This window comes from Nicotiana tabacum, chromosome 21 (assembly GCF_000715075.1).
Source record: "Nicotiana tabacum cultivar K326 chromosome 21, ASM71507v2, whole genome shotgun sequence".
In the NCBI taxonomy this organism is placed as follows: domain Eukaryota; kingdom Viridiplantae; phylum Streptophyta; class Magnoliopsida; order Solanales; family Solanaceae; genus Nicotiana; species Nicotiana tabacum.
Genome location: NC_134100.1, coordinates 92785123 through 92803925, shown reverse-complemented (window position 1 = coordinate 92803925; position 18803 = coordinate 92785123).

The window sequence follows — 18803 nt, the reverse complement described above, 5'->3', positions numbered from 1 at the left end:
ATATATGGTCATTGGACCTAGAATGGGTACTATCAGATTTTATTACGGTATATTGGGAGGATAATATTAAAAGTCGTCTTAGAAGATTATTATGATTCTGGTTGGCACAAGAAAGCTCCATGACTTGTTGATCTGATAAGGGGTTTTGAGATTACGCATGTTCCTTTCATTATCAGCAGTGTACGAAGGTTTAGAATGAGATTTTGTTTGATATGGGGTTTAAGACCAGTACTAGGTTGATTTTGAGTAGCTACTGTGATCGAGAATGGTGCTGTGATTATGTGAATTGTGTAGTAGGTTATGCGATTATATATGGAGTTATAGCTATGGCTTGATACAGTTTGTTTATACTTATACAATGTATAGATGTGAGATTCAGGTGTAACGATCCGGCCGGTCGTTTCGAGAGTTGTTGCCCCGTTCTCCCGTTTACTGCTCCATTTATGCTTTATAGCTGTTATATGAATTATCAGGTTAGTTGGTTCAGGTCCAAAGAGAATTCAGGGTGAACTGAGACACTTAGTCTCTTAATTGAAAGCTTAAGTTGGAAAAGTCGACCGGATGACGACTTATGTGATAACGACCTCAAATTTAAATTTTGATAGTTTCATTAACTCCGTTGGGTGATTCTAAACTTAGGAGCGTGTCTAGATTGTGATTTGGAGGTCGGGAGTAGAATTAGGCTTGAAATGGCAAAAGTTGAAATTTGGAGAAGTTTAACCGGTAGTGGACTTTTTTATATCGGGGTCGGATTCTGATTCTGAAAGTTGCAGAAGGTCCGTGGGGTCATTTGTGACTTGTGTGCAAAATTTGAGGTCAATCAGACGTGATTTGATAGGTTTCAGCGTCGTTTGTAGAATTTGGAAATTTTGAAGTTCCTTAAGCTTGAATCCGTGTGTAATTCGTGTTTTCGATGTTGGTACAGGTGGTTTGAGGATTCGACTAAGTTCGTGTCATATTTTGGGACTTGATGGTATGTTTGGTTGAGGTCCCGGGGCCCTCGGGTGACTTTTGGATGGTTCACGGATCATTTTTGGACTTGGCTTGATGGCTGAAGACTGCTGGTGTAATTGTTCTGGTTTCCACTTACGCGTTCGCGAAGGGCATCTGGTAGCTGAGAAAGATTTGTCCTTCACGTTCGCAAAGAAGAGGATGCATTCGTGAAGGTTTGGACTGAGAGTGCAATGCGAACGCGTTCGCGATGAAGAAAAGAGGCAGCTAGGGACTCCGTGCTATTGGTCTACGCATTCGCGAGGGTGAGGCCCCGTTCACGATGAGAGGGATTAGTGAAGGTTCGCATTCGCGAGTAGTTGATTGCGTTGGGTAGAATGGATTTTTGGTCAGAGGCAACTTGTGCTTCGCGAACGCGAGGGTGCTTCCGCGTTCGCGAAGGAGGCGTACATGGGCAGAATAAAAGATTCAAAATCGAGGGTTTCGAGTTCATATCACAAAATTGATTTGGGAGCTCGGTAAAAGGCGATTTGTGGAGGGATTTTCACGTGGGTGTTTGGGGTAAGTGATTTCTATCTAGTTTTGGTTAATTTTCATGATTATGCCTAATTCTACCATAAAATTTGTGATTTGGGGTGAAAAATTGGAAAAAATAAGGAAGAGTTCTTGGGCTTTCTAATGGGATTTTGTGATCGAATTTGAGTAAGTTTGATATGGTTAGACTCGTGAGTGAATGGGCTTTCTAATTTTGTAACTTTTATCAGATTTCGAGACGTGGGCCCGGGGGCCGGGTTTGGACCTATTTCGGATTTTGGCTATAATTTTGTATTTTCTTGTGGAATTGATTCCTTTAGTCTATATTGATTGTATTGTACTGCTTGTGGCTAGATTCGGGACGTTTGGAGACTGATTTGAGGGGCGAGGGCATGTTGGAGTAGAGTTTAGCCCGGATTGAGGTAAGTAACACTTTCAAACTTGGTTCTGAGGGTTCGAAACCCCGAATTATGTTTTATGTGATTGGTATTGAGGTGACGCACATGCCAAGTGTCGGGCGTGCGGGTGTGCACCGTGAGAATTATGACATGATCGATTCCACGGTACTGTTTAGTGGTTCTATCCTGTTGATATCCGTGTTTTCATCGTGTGATAAAGTAGTTGAGTTGTCACTCATGCTAGATATCATGTTTAGGCTTTATGCCGATACTGTTGGGACCCATAGTGGTCATTTCTTGCTATCATTTACTGATTTCATTGATATTTCGTACTCAGTCATATTCATTAATTTCATATCATATCTCAGTATCTGTTGTTAATTATTGATACAGCATATCATTATTTTTGGGCTAGTATCATGACATTGTGAGTCCGTAAGAGAGAGACTGGAGAGATTGATGACTGAGTGAGGCTGAGGGCCTGATTATGAGTGACTGTTATGGGATCGGGCTGCACGCTGCAGCGGTTATACTGATTTATGATAGCGCTTGGGCTGAAGGAGTTCCTCCGGAGTCTGTACACACCCCCAGTGAGCGCGGTTGATATTATTGAGGGATGGATCTTCCCTAGACATGGATCTTGTCCGAAGCATTTTATACCTGGAGATGGATCTTCTTCATAGGCTGGATTTGCCCTACTCGGTACTGGGTGACTGATGGTCAGTGATATATATATTCCGGGATGGATCTTCCCTGGGCCGTTTGGGTCATATACAGTACCGAGTGATTGAGCATTTGAGAGTGTGAGCACATGAGGATGTTAGCATGGTGCATCATATAAATCATGTGCATTGGCATGGTAGAAGTAGGGGAGATATATTTTCATATCATTCAGATTGATCCATTTTACTGTTTTAAGATATCTATCGAACTTGAAAGCATGTCTACATTTCTGCACTGTTATTTTCTGTATTGAGTTGTGCTGGTTGAGTTCGTCACTACTTTCAGCCCACAGTTTGGGTTCGTTACTTACTGAGTTGGTTGTACTCACGCTACACCCTGCACCTCGTGTGCAGATCCAGGTACTTCCGATTACGGCGGCTGCTGATTGAGGAGACAGGATCTCAGAGACTATCGAGGTAGCTGCATGGCGTTCGCGGCCTTGACTCTCCCTCATTATCTTTATTTGTACTTCAGTTTTTACTCCTTAGACATTATAGTAGACTGTATTCTGACATAGATGCTCATGTACTCGGTGACACCCCAAATTTTGGGAGGGGTTCGTATTGCATTGTGGTTTTATTTCGGTTTTAAATGGTTTCTTAAATATTAACTGCTTCCGTTTAATTTTCAAAGATTTTATTTAGTTGAACTGGTTGAGTAGTTGGCTTACCACGATAGGCGTCATCACGATGGTTGGTTTTGGGTCGTGACATCGGGTCTTGACAAAGAAATTATGAATGTTGGAAATTGAATTCCACGGTTTATGGGCTAAGGTTGAAGTAATGATCTTCAATTACGTGATATTTCCAGGCCTATATGGTATAGGGTGGCATTAGATCACCCCCGGGTATGTGTGTGGTAAGATGGAATAGTGATGTGATGGCTTGGAAACAACTCTTGGCATGTGCGAGGACGAGTGTATGTTTAAGTGGGGGAGAATGTAACGACCCGACCATTCGTTTTGAGTATTACAACCATGTTTTCACATTTACTGCTCAATTTATGCTTTACAGTTGTTATGTGACTCGTCGGGGTGATTGGTTCAGGTCCGGTGATGTGTTGAAATGAATTGGAACACTTAGTTCCAAAGTTTAAATCTTAAGTTAAAATAGTGACCGGATGTTGACTTATGTATAAACGACACCGCAATGGAGTTTTGATGATTCCAATAGCTCCGGATTGTGATTTTTTCCTTAAGAGCGTATCCGAAAAATGATTTGGAAGTCCGTAGTGGAATTTGGCTTGAAATGGCGGAAGTTGAATTTTTGAGAAGTTTGACCGGGGAGTTGACTTTTTGATATCGAGGTCGTAATCTAGTTTTGAAAATTTTCATAGCTCTGTTATGTCATTTATGACTTGTGTGCAAAATTTGAGGTCTATCGGACGTGATTTGATTGGTTTCAGCATTGAATGTAGAAGTTGGAATTTCTTAATTTCATTAAGCTTGAATTGATGTATGATTCGTGGTTCTAGCATTGTTTGACGTGATTTGAAGTTTAGACTAAGCTCGTATGATGTTTTAGGACTTGTTGGTATGATTTGACGGGTCCTGAGGGGCTCAGGTGTGTTTTGGATCACTGGTTGAGAAACTAGTTAAGTTAAGGATTTAGAGTTTGACCATGGTCAATATTGGGTCAAAACGACCTCTTTTCTGTGTTTTGAGTGCGCGAGCATGTCCGTAGCGTGTTTTAAGATTGAAATTCATATATGGTTTGTATCCGGGAGGTTCCGAATGAGTTTCAACGTGGTTTCGGATCATTTCGGAGAAGTTTGAGTTTGCTGGTTTATGGTGAGGTATTGTTCATTCGCAATTGCGAACAATATCGCAATTGTGAACACTGTTCATTGGAGATTACTGTTCACTCGCAATTGCAAAAATTTGTCGCAATTGCGATGATTTTAGATTTTTTGTAGTTCGTAATTGTGAACAATTTATCGCAATTGCGAACACTGCTCATGGGGAGGTACTGTTCATTGGCAAATACGAAGTTTTTGTCTGCAAATGCGAATTGACAGAATGTTTAAGATCTGAAAATGGGACTTCTTCCCATTTTCCATTTTTAAAGATTTGGAGCTCGGCGAGGCGATTTTCGGGAGATTTTGAAGAAAAATATGGGGGTTAGTGTTCTTAACTCAATTTTGGTTAAAATACCCGAATCCATTGTTGTTTTTATCCCTAAATAAGTGAATTTGGTTGAAAATGGTAGAAATTTTCATAGACTTTAATTGTGGATTTGGAGGTCGAGTTGATGTCGGAATTTGGTAAAATTTGTATGATTGGACTCGTGGTTGGACGTGCAATCATATTTCGTAACTTTTGTCGGTTTCAAGACGTGGTGTCACGGGCCCGTTTTCTTACACTTGCCAGCGGCACCAAATTGCCCTTGCAGCGCCTGCAGTTCCCCTCGCTGCAGGCCAGCCTTCATCCTTTCCCAGGTTTTTAAGCACGATCTTATGCCAGTTGGTGGATCTCGCCTGGAAGGCATGCCCCAACTTGTGCTGCCCGTAGGATGTCTAGGCTCCTAGCATCGACATGTCGTGGCGCTTCTCGTCTAAGGATCATAATCCATGGCACCCTAGGGGTAGGCTTAGGATATGTCTTGTCCTTCGCCCAAGACTGAGCATCGCTCTCGCGTGAACATCCCAATCCTTAAGCTTGACACTCGCCTCGTGCATCCGCACCCGGCTTGCGCCTCGCCCGAGTAAGGCAACCTTTAGTCCTTGGCCTTTGTCATGCACGTGTTTCGTGCCATGCCCATACATAGCCCTTGCGACACACTTCCACCCCGTCTAGTGCAGTGTCTCCCCACAACTACACGTTTAGGCCAACAGACCCTTGCTCGTATGGCTGAACCCAAGCCATGATTAAAAGTTGATACATGATGCCCCTAAGGTAGGTTCATCAAGTATCCAATCGGCACAGAGGTATTTGTCCAACATTTCGGCAGCCCGCGGGGCATAGCCATCCCACATATCAACCTCCAGCGCCCGTTTGGTGCCCAACGCTAGCCCGAAGGCATCGCACCGTCCATAGAGTTCCCTAACGCGTATGGATACCTAGCACACTCCTTTGAGTCATCCAGGCAGGCCCTTATATATGCTTAAAATTAAAAAGCCCAAGTTACCTGAGTAGACAAGTCTACGTCAGACAATCAGAAGAGCCTTTTCTCACTGGTTCTTGGCTACTCATGGCCTACGACATCCTGGAGTCTGCCCCCTCAGGTATGTACTTCGCGGCTCCCTTTGTCCTGTGGGTTGGACTTCCTCGAAGTCCTGCTCAAAAGGAGTCATGCCCTATGCACTTCTACCCCAAGTATCTTCTAAGCGTGCCTCTGCACTTCGCCTCCTTTCGGTATTCACTTGGAAATTGCCTCCGCACTTGCACCCTCTGGTGTCTAACTTTGTGATTGACCCACACTAGTCAATCGCACCATGACCCTCACAGCCTTCATGTCTGTCTGAAGCTTTTCCTTCAATGGTAAGCACATCAACGTGCTCTTTGGCGCGACTCTAGTAGCTCAATTGCTCACATAGCCTTATAACGCCCTCCGGCATAGCTCCCGTAGGCTTTCGCTCCTGTAGCTTTTCCTTGCCCCCAGTACCTTTGAAGATGTGTTCGCTTCCGGACTCACAACTTCGCCTTTATGCCTCTTACATAGGCGGGATCCTCCCACACTCAATGTGGAGGATACTTCTTAGTGCACACGTCCCACTTGGCATTCGACCAGCTCTTGGGACGTCTCTTGGTGAGTACTACATTCTCAAAGTCATAGCATCGCCGCATTCCCGAACAAAGCTCTTCATTTTCCAACTGTCACTTCCTCAGCAAGTACCCAATGTTCCCGGTAGTAGGTCAATACTCGCCCTATAGACAAGTACTCTCTTGGTCCTGCTAGCATGGCTTCTCGGTCCGGTTGTGCCTCGCACTTGGACTCTCAACGGTCCCCGATCATTCGTCGTATCCCTTTCCAGAATGATGACATCTTCCAACTTGGAAATCCGCCCAATTCTGAAGCTTCACTTTTCCCTTGAATTCGTCTCCTCACCTTGGCAATGCCCTCAGGCAGTCCAAAAGTCTATCCCGTAGGAAAGACGCTTAACTGATGCGTCGCACGCATCTTTGGCAAGATCTCCGCTATGATCATGCCCAATGTTTATAGTCCATGGCTCCCACTCTTTGCAATATAGTTGCTCAACCTGGCAAACATGGCCTTCTCTTGACCATCTGACTCATTGGTATATTACCTCATTCAGTAGCCCCATAGACTTTCTTCGACCAGCAGTATCGGGTTCTCGATCTCTGGTGGCATATGAACATCAATCTCTGCTTTGACATGATCTCCACACTGACATCCAAAATGCACTCGCCATCTCCACCCTTGCCTTGACATTGTGCCATGGCATAGTATGGCCTTAATCAGCTCTGATACCATGTGTCACGGGCCTGTTTCCTTACACTCACCTGCGGCACCGAATTGCTCGTGCGGCGCCTGCAGTTCCCCTCATTGCAGGCCAGCCTTCATCCTTTCCCAGGTTTTCAAGCATGATCTTGTACCTGTTAGTGGAGCTAGCTTGGAAGGCATGAACCAACTTGTGCCGCCCGTAGGATGTCTAGGCTCCTGGCCTCGACATGTCGTGGCGCTTCTCGTCTAAGGATCATAATCCATGCGCGCCCTAGGGGTAGGCTTAGTACATGTCTTGTCCTTCGCCCAAGACTGAGCATTGCTCTCGCGTGAACAACCCAATTCTCAAGCTTGACACTCGCCTCGTGCATCCGCACCCGGCTTGCACCTCGCCCGAGTAAGGCAACCTTTAGTCCTTGGCCATTGTCATGCGCGTCTTTCGTGCCATGCCCATACATAGCCCTCGCGACACACTTCCATCCCGTCTAGTGCAGTGTCGCTCCACAACTGCACGTTTAGGCCAACGGACCCTTGCTCCCATGGCTGAACCCAAGCCACGCTTACAAGTCGACACATGATGCCCCTAAGGTAGGTGCATCAAGTATCCCATCAGCACGGAGGTCTTTGTCCAAAATTTTGGTAGCTCGCGGGGCATAGCCGTCCCACATATCAACCTCCAGCGCCCATTTGGTGCCCAACGCTAGCCCGAAGGCGTCGCGCCATCCATAGAGTTCTCTAACTCATATGGATACCTAGGACACTCCTTTGAGTCATCCAGGCAGGCCCTTGAGGTTGCCCCAAGGTAGCTCATTAGATACGGCTTGGTGGCAACACGTATGGGGAAGGCAGGTCGGAGCTTTCATCACCTATACCCCCCTTATATATGCTTAAAATTAAAAGGCTCAAGTTACCTGAGTTGACAAGTCTATGTCAGACAATCAGAAGAGCCTTTTCTCACCGGTTCTTGGCCGAAGTCACAACCCCAAAGCGCGGGTTGTGACACGTGGGCCCCACTATTGATTTTTGGGTTGAGTTTCGGATTTTATTGGAAAATGTAGAATTTTCATATGGAATTGATTCCTAAAATTTGTGTTGACTATATCGAATTATTGTGACAAGATTCGAGGCGTTCAGAGGCCAATTCGCGAGGCAAGGGCATATTGGAATAAAGGATTGCACGATTTGAGGTAAGTAACACTTCTAAACTTGGTTTTGAGGGTATGAATCCCCGAATTTGGTATTATATAAATTGTTTGGAGGTGACGCACATGATTGGTGATGAGCGTGTGGACGTGCACCATAGAAGTTGTGATTTGAATAAATTCTGTGAAGTTGTAAAATTTAAGAATCATGTTGTTATTCGCATATTCTCCACGTGTTAGAGAAATTTAGCAGAGACTCGTATTAAAGATCACATTTAGGCTACGTGACGATATTTTGGGACCCATAGGGTCATGTTGCTGTTGAATTAATTAGTTTAAAATGTACATTTCATACTCAGTCATGCTCATCCATTATGAGGATATTGATGAGATCGGGGTTGCCCGCCTACAGCAGGCCATATCGGCTTTATATATATTATTATTATTATTATGGGATCGGGCTGCACGCCGCAGAAGAACTTATAGGCTTTATTATTCTGGATCGGGGCTGCACGCCGCAGCAGGCCTTATAGGCTTTACTACTTTGGGATCGGGCTCCACGCTGCAGCAGGCCTTATAGGCTTTATTGTTCTGGATCGGGGCTGCCCGCCTGCAGCAGGCCTTATAGGCTTTATTATTATATGGATCGGGGTTGCCCGCCTGCAGCAGGACTTATAGGCTTATTTGTTATACAGATCGTGACTGCCCGCCTGCAGTAGGCCATATCAGTTTTATATTACGCTTGGGCTGAAGGAGCCCCTCCGAGTCTATACACACCCCCAGTGAGCATAGATGATTATATATTCGGGATGGACTTCCCAGGGCATGGACTTGTCTTATTTATTTATAATGAATTTCGCTGGACATGGATCTTGTCCATATAACTTATATTGAGGATAAATTTTCCAGGGCTAGATTGGCCTTATACGGTACTGAGTGACTGACTGACTGTCAATCGATGTGTATATATATACGGGATGGAGTTGGATTGACCATAAACAGTACCGACTGACCGAATGATTTGTAACCAGTATTACATAAGGTCTTTCCACTGAGATTTCATATTTCTCATATCATGCAGTATTGATCTATTTCATTTGTACTTAGTTTAACTGTTGAACTTGAAAGCATGCCTACATTTTTGTACCATTATTTATACTGGACTATACTTGCGGAGCTCGCCACTACTTTCAGCCCAGAGGTTAGTCTTGTTACTTATTGAGTTGGTTGTACTCATACTACACTCTGCACCTCGTGTGCAGATCCAGGTGCTTACGGACACAGCGACTGTTAGATATCAGAGTGCTATCAGTTGGAGACTGTCAAGATAGTTGCCTGGAGTCCGCTGACCTTGACTTTCTTTCCTTCAGTTATTGTATTGTTCTATACTTTCAAACAGTGTTTTATTAGTCACACTTTGTATTTATATTAGATGCTCATGTACTTAGTGGCACCGGGTTTTGGGAGTGTTTATATCTGTATTTGAAAGATTTCTTCCGCTGAATTTAAATATTATATTTTCAAACTTAAAAGATATGATGGTTTATTGAGATTGTCGGCTTACCTAGTATTGATATAGGCGCCATCACGAGAGGTAAGATTTTGGGTTGTGACACCAGTGATTTCACTAACTCTTACTCGCCTTATTCAATGTCTGGAGCTAGAGTAATATCATCATTTCCATCTAGATCACAGAAATGACAGGTCATTGATCTTTGCATGAAGGTTGAAGACGAGGTTGGTGGTTTAGGAACAACAAATTGACCATGACGTTGTTGAATCTCAAAAGATCCACTTCTGCAGCTTGATTTCATAATTTTCACTCACAAAAAAGGATAGTAATAGTAATTTCTAGGTAGAAGAAGCTAGCGGACAAAGATGTTGCTATGAAATGGAATGTTATAAGATCGATGTATTTTGAGGAAAATTCATTTGTAGCCAGCGGTGAAAATAATTGTCATTCGCTAGCTATAAATTAAGCCATATAATTCATAGCCCCGATCAAATTATAATGGCTAGCCTAAATTTGTTTTCTCCGCATGCCGACAAACATTAGAACTTACATAATTCAGAATAGCATGTGCCATTTATGTGGCTTAAATTTATCTTCTTTGTACTCCATATCCCATTTAGTATATGGAGTATGAGTAAAAAGAGACTGAAGAAGTAATATCTATTGCAAAGGTTACATGCTAAAGAGCGAAGTTTTTAAGTATAAATAGAAGAAAATAAAAATTATGAGTCTTTAGGAGTTTCGTACTTTTATAATAGATTAACAATATAGAATTATGTATTTTTAAAAAAATATTTATATTGGTTAACAAAAAGATGCACGTGAAACGCACGTGATCATGAGTAATCATAGTGTTAATTGATATAAGATGCACATGTAAAGCACGCAATTAGGAAACTAGTTATTTAACGAGAAGGGTAAAATTTAAAATAATAATTAATTCTTTGCCGACTTGTTAAAATGGACAAGTATAAAAAAAAAATTCTTTTTTTAGTATATGAATTACGAATAAAAAGTAACGGAAGGAGTAATATCTATTGCAAAGATTTACATGCTAAAAAGTTAGGTTTTCAACTATAAATAGAAGAAAATATACATTATGAGTCTTTATGAGTTTCCTACTTTTATAATAAATTAATAATATAGATTTATGTGTTTTAAAAAAAAGAAAAAGAATTGACACAAAATGCACGTAAAACACACACGATTAGGAAATTCAAATACTCAAGAATCTCATACAGGACCATCCTAAACAATTAACCGTGAGGCATAAAACCATCCTTAGAAAAGCTTCACTCCGACAGAGTGTCAAAACAAGAACGTTTCCAATGGAAAAGAGAGTTGTTTTCTCTCTTGCGTAGGGGAAAACTCCAGTAGTAGCACGAATCAACCTCGAAAGGAACCTACGCGAACGTGATGAAGAAGCCATGAAGACATGCCCAGCTTAGCTCTACAATGCGAACGCGTGCACACCTACGCGAGCGCGATGCTCGATCTGCAGTAGCCTATGCGAACGCGAACCCATATTCGCGAACGCGATGAAGAAACACTCAGCCTCAATTTTTCCCTTACGCGATCATATCCCTCAGTCCGCGATCGCGAAGAACACTGGGTGCACCATACATCAGCAGAACCAGCAGTGAAGAATTAAAGAAAAACAAACAGCCCGAAACCAGTCCGAAACTCACCCGGGCCTCTCGGGACCACGTCCAAATATACCAACAAGTCCCATAATATAACACGGACCTACTCGAGGCCTCAAATCACACATAACAACATCAAAATGACGAATCACACCTCAACTCGAAATCAATGAACTTTGAAACTTCAAACTTCCACAACCAATGCCGAAACCTATCAAATCACGTCCGATTGACCTCAAATTTTGCACACAAGTCACATTCGACATTACAGATCTGCTCCAACTTCTGAAATCGGAATCCGACCCCAATATCAAAAAGTCCACTCCCAGTCAAACTTTCCAAAATTTCAACTTTCGCCATTTCGAGCCAAATTTAACCACGAACCTCCAAATCACAATCCGGATGCGCTCTTAAGTCCAAAATCACCCAACGGAGCTAACGGAACCATCAAAATTTCAATCCGAGGTCAAATGCTAAAAAGTCAAACTTGGTCAACTCTTTCAAATTTAAAGCTCCCTAGTTGAGAATCATTCTTCCAAATCAGTCCCGAATAACCTGAAAACCAAAACCGACGATTCACACAAATCAAAATACATCATACGGAGTTAGTCACGCCCGTAAACTACCGAGCGAAGTGCAAATGCTCAAAACAACCGGTTGGGTCATTACATTCTCCCCCACTTAAACATACGTTCGTCCTCGAACATGTCCATAGTTGTTCTCAAAGCTGTCAAACCGATGTAGAACTTTGCCATGCACATACACGGGGTGATCCCCACGTCATCCTATCTCATACAGGTCCGATAACACAACATAACTGATATTTCTCAATTCAACCTAGCGCACAAGCCTTAGAATCTAACTTCTAACATCCGGAATTTCTTATAAGATCTGAATCTCGCAACCTACACCCTGTATAAGTCTGAACAAGTTGTACCAAGCCGCAACCATAACCCAAGATACAATCGCATGATATATCACATAACACAGATACTCGAAGCAATGATTTCTAATCACAGTAGCTGCTCAAAATAATCCAATGCCGGTAATAAACCTCATATTAAACAAGACTTCATTCTGAAACCTTCGTACACTACTGATGATGAAAGAAACATGTAGAAACTCATAACCATTCATCAGATAAACCATTCATGGAACTCCCTCTCCTTCGACAAGAACTATAGCAAATTTCTAAGCCTACTTTCGATATTATCCTTCCAACCATGTTATAATCTATTCTGATAGTCTCCATTCTAGGTCCAATGACCTCATCTCATCTAACACGACCACTCTAGTGACATGACACATCAATACAATCTAAAGACATAACCCGTGCAATCCGTGCACCAATAAGCAACATTCCAATTATACTCAATCATGGGGAAAAAATAACTCAGACGAGAGAACTGTCCCGCAAGCTCAACAAGTACCACCACAACGTAATGCTAAGAACCTATCACACACCGTAAAATCAAAACACACGAATCTAACACAAGGGATCATATCTGAACATAGCTCCGCTGCAATGCGTGACCCCATCCAAACACTGGTCCATATGAAATACCTCATCCCCCATGCTCAAAATCAATAACCACGCGCAATCTGACATCAAGTACTCAAAGTGCATTACCATAACCATGAAGAAGCAGATGACACAATGCCACACAAAACCCTAAAGAACATAACCCATACGCCATCAACCATGCAATACCCAATTACTCATCTCGCTCAAACTCCGCTATAAAGCCCAAATAGAACTGCACCAGGTGTGCTTATAACCAACGAATCACAACTCCTCGTAGCATAGAAGAATAACTCATAGATCATTTCATAACACAAATAAGCTCAAGAACAACCAAATGGAACATCCCTCAACAATAGCAGTATGGAACCAACCAATCCGGCTCGGTGTAGAATACACATCCTAATTGGGCCTACCAATGGACTCCCAAATCGACTCTGGTCACCCACAAATAGATAAATAACACTCCAAAAGTCCACAATGACTGAATCATAACACATACTATCATCTGGCTAGCTTCGGCCACAACCTCATAGTCCACAACCATGAAACAATCTGCTCCTGAGAACTCCCAGCCTCCAAATCCATAAAACACACGAATCACCATATCTGATTCTATCTCTACCACCCGAATGTCTAACACATCTCTCATACACGATCATCCTACGAGGAATACCTAGCAAAATTTGAATATCTGTAGTCGATCAACCAGGAGAGTGTTGTAGTACCCGTGAAGTATCCATAAATCAAAACACATTGCCCCTTCTGAGATGTATACTCTCATCAAGCCATACCGATTAGTAATATCAGTTACCTAGTCATCTGAAACCATCCATGCTGCCTACGAATCTATGCCCTTCCCTTCCAAACTGACATGTGGCCTTGCACATGCAAATCTCAATCCCACACAACACCGCATCTACCATGCCATCCTGTGAAGAGTACAAGAATCTCATAATCAACTCTGAGTCCCAAGAAGAATACATACTCGATCAGTCAGAAACCTTCCATTTGATCTCATCCCGGAGAAAATCCCAATACGCAATATATTCCTCATGCCGGTAGGAAATATACTCCTCGAACCGTGGTAAAAACCATTGAGAGCTCTTTGAAATCCATTTGCACATAACCAAGATATCAGAACCGAATCTCTCTAACTCAACCCAGTCATGCAGGTCGCCAAAACCCAAGAGCATTGCCACGAAACACCCGTGGAGACCAGCCACATCATAGGTACCTAAAAACCGATTATATCCATTACTGTGTTGATCCAACCTACTACCACGCTGTCCTATTTCTCCAAGTCCCTTCCAAATTGCCTTCAAATTGATACTTCTCCTTGCTGGAACACCACGATCCTTAACCAAAATTCACCATACAAGAGACCCTAGTATAAAACCACAACGCCCTAAGGCCCATAAGCTGCTGACTTCCCTCTTAAGCACCCCCAAAGCACCACAACCGCGACACCCACTCTAAGGAGACCTTATGTGAACCTAAAACTGTTTCCTTCACCTTCTTAATACTTAAATGCATAATCCCCAATGATATAAAAATGCCATAAGTCTCGACACCGTCCAATGTAACTCTTAGTTTCTAGCCATATACCAATCTTGAAAATTCCAAATCGCTACATTTAAATCTTGAATCCATTAGAACCATTCTCGAGAGTCATCCACTCTTCTCAAATCTCAATTAAACCGACCAAACGGATCGAACGACCTGTGCCCCATTAGCACAACGACACCCAAGGGAGTAACCCACACTCCTAAATAACCGAGCAAATTCCTACTCCATGTACACTACATCCTTCGTGAATAACCACTCGATTATTCCATAATTCCCTTATACCCATAGAGTGTAATACAACCTGTATCCAGAAATTCCCTTACTCGAGTCATCCTCGATCTCTACCTCTGCAAGTCATAACTGATTCACCAGTATACCTCAAACCGAAACCAATACAACACATAATCGTGCAATCAACTCGTCGATAGCAGACTCCCTCACTTGGATCAAAGCCGTAGAACAAAATAATCGATAACATCACGATACCCATACCCTATTACTGCCAAAATCCCGCACTGAAATTCAATTAAATCCTTCGTAAGCTCATGTAACACAAACCATATAATACCTCAAATTGTCTGCAAATCTCACATTCATCCTCGTGATAGTCAGGTCAAATGTTACAACCGATCCAAACTCAAATCGCACAAATATACCCCGCTGGTAGAAAAGAAAGCCTCCACACAACATTATAAAAATCACACATCCGTAGATTACCTCGCATGTTATAACCCACCTGTCTAGCCTCAAACTGACATCTCTTGATACCCTTTCATAGCAACAAAGCAAACATTTAATCTCCCTGAGTCTGATCTCGACAATAAGACATGAAAACCTATTTAGTTCTAGCATTAAGCAACAGAAAGGATCCTTCAATGCACTCATACCCAAGACTGTATATCACAACAAAACGAAAATCAAGCTCCCAATGGCCCCTCCTTTACATTTCAAGGAAATACTTCTCGTCGCATTCAAACAATCTGAACATATCTCGCAGTCACATCATACTAACCACGTAGTCATCCAATCACACATTCCAATAATAGGGACACCAACGGACATATAAGTGTCAAAAGCATGTGCTCAGTCAGTCGAAATCTCTGTGCTCAGGCTACTGTCAAAACCCAGCCTCAAGTCCTCCAGACTGGCCCATCGTCAGCATGCCAAAATCACATCTCCCACCTCAACCATGGAATCACAAGCCGTCGTTGCACAGCTGATACCGAGCGCTCATGTGCGCATACGAATGCGTGGAAGGAATTCAAAGGTTTATGCTTCAAGCTGAATCAATGTCGCACGATAAGGAAAGAAAGATGGAAAGTATATCCTAAATGTCTTGTAGCCTCTCGAAGATAGGTATGAACGTCATCATACCGATCCGCAAGACTCTACTAGACACTTGCTCATGACTTGCAGAACCTATGAACCTAGAGCTCTGATACCAACTTGTCATAACCCCAAATCCAATAGTCGTGATGACACCTAACCCAACCCGCTAGGTAAGCCAACTAGTAACTATCCAATTCTAATGATACTAACAAGACAAATAAACGATAGTAATTTACTAAATTTTATACATTTTCCAAGGACTGGTAGTACAAATCATGAGCTTCTAAGAATAGAGTTTACAAAGCTGAAATGAAATAAATACATCGTCTGTTTGAAAAAGACATTAACAGAGTTTTATAGATCTGAGGCTACCATGAACAAGAGGCAGCTACAACCGGAACGCAGGTACATCTTCAAATCCATCTCCCTTCGAACATAGCAACATCAACAGTCAGTATCTGCACACAAGGTGCAGAAGTATAGTATGAGTACAACTGACCCTATGTACTCAATAAGTACCAAACCTAACCTTAGGTTGAAAGTAGTGACGAGCGAACACAAAGCTCGGGTCCAACATCAATAGTCCACAACAGTTCATAATAGCATTGTACAAGTAACAAAAAAGGAATCTCAAAAATAAAATGCTCAGTTTGTTCACAGTTCCAGAAAAATAGGAATTTCTTTTCAAGTATCTCAGTGAAAACCCAAATCTTTTAGTGAAAGCCAAATACGAGTAAGTTTGAAAACTTTGATTTTTCCCAAAACTTCTTTCAACAATAAGTAAGATGTTTCGTTTTCCTTTCAGATAGCAAGTGTAAGATGTCTCTCTATGCCCATATGTCAAAATGTATGAGAGGTCATAAATAACGTGATACTGTACATCATGAGAAAAAATGCATCTCTATGCTTGTATTTCAAGTGCGCATGCCAAATGCGATGTAAATTAGTGATAAAGATCATATGCATACTCTCATAGTATCAATTCACTCCGTCCTCCCAGTCACTCAGCACTCGGCACTCAGCACTCAGCACTTGGAACTCGCACTCTGTAGGTACCTGCGCTCACTAGGGGTGTGCAGACTCCGGAAGGGCTCCTACAGCCCAAGCGCCATAATCTGCACGAATAACTCATGTGCCATAAGATCAATATCTGGAATCGCACGGACAACTTACGTGATGCACGGACAACTCACGTGCTATAGTAAGCCAATATGATCCGCTGCGGCGTGTAGCCCGATCCCATAATCATCCTCACAATCAGGCCCTCGGCCTCACTCAATCATCAATCTCTCCAGTCTCTCAGGCTCACAATGTCATGATACCAACCCGAAAATAATGATATGATGCATCAATAAATAACAACAGAGACTGAGATAGGATATGCATGTGAATGCGTATGACTGAGTATGTAATGAAATGATACAAGATTACTCAACAACAAAAATGACCTCAGTGAGTCCTAATACGATAATCATGTAGCCTAGACATGGTTTCTAACATAATCACAGCTCGATAACTCTAGTACGTAGAGATTTCATGATTTTAGACAAGTTCAGGTAACTACACAATACCACAGAAATAACAAAAATCACAGTTCACATGGTGCACGCCCACACGCCTGTCACCTAGCATGTGCGTCACCTCAAAATCAAACATATAACACGTATATTTAGGGTTCATATCCTCAACTCCAAGATTAGAAGAGTTACTTAACTCGAATAAGCCAATACCAATGCCGAGCAAGCCAAACGATGCTCCAAAGATGCCATTGCGCGCGTTTCGACCTCTGAACGACCCAAAACTAACCAAAAACAACTCAAGTATATTAAATAATGCTAAAGCAACCGATCCCGATCGAAAAAGATCAAATCTTGAATCAAAAGCCTAAAACTGGCGAAAAGCCCAACCATGGACCGCACCTCGGAACCCGATAAAATTTACAAAATCCAACAACCCATTCAATTACGAGTCCAACCATACTAGTTTCATTCAAATCCGACTCCAATTCGATATTCAAAACTCAAAAATTCACATTATAAAACTTTAGGCCAAAATCCCTAATTTCCACTTTAACATTCATCAACCAAACACTAAAATCGAAGACAGATTCATGAAATATATCCAATACCGAGTAGATAATATTTACCCCAATTCATAAGGTGAAAATTGCTTCAACAATCGCCTCAATCCGAGCTCCATTGCTCCCAAAATGCAAAAATAGTTGAAACCCTAGAATTAGAGTACTTTATAATCACTGAGCGAATCAATGAATCGCGATCGCGGAAATACCCTCGCGATCGTGAAGAAGAAAATGCATTGCCCCTGAAAATACTCTATGCGATCGCGTAATAAGCTATGTGATTGCGAAGCACCAACTGCTCAGTCTCGAAAAGAACCTACGCGAATGCGGCTGCAGGCTCACGAATGCGATGAAGAAGCCATGAAGACCAGCCCAGCTCTGCTCTACAATGCGAACGCGTGCACACCTACGCGAACGCGATGCTCGATCTGCAGTAACCTATGCGAATGCGGACCCATATTCGCGAATGCGATGAAGAAACACTCAGCCTCAATTTTTCCCTTACGCGATCACATCGCTCTGTCCGCGATCGCGAAGAACACTGGGTGCACCAGACATCAGCAGAACCAGTAGTGAAGAATGAAGTAAAAAAAAATAGCCCAAAACCCGACGAATCACACCTCATCTCGAAATCAATAAACTTTGAAACTTCAAACTTCCACAACCGATGCCGAAACCTATCAAATCACGTCCGATTGAATTCAAATTTTGCACACAAGTCACATTCGACGTTACAGATCTGCTCCAACTTTCAAAATCAAAATCCGACCTCGATATCAAAAAATCCACTCCCGGTCAAACTTTCCAAAATTTTAACTTTCGCCATTTCAAGCCAAATTCAACCACAGACCTCCAAATCACAATCCTTACATGCTCCTAATTCTAAAATCACCCAACCGAGCTAATAGAACTATCAAAATTCTAATCTGAAGTCAAATGCTAAAAAGTCAAACTTGATCAATTTTTTCAAATTTAAAGCTCCCTAATTGAGAATCA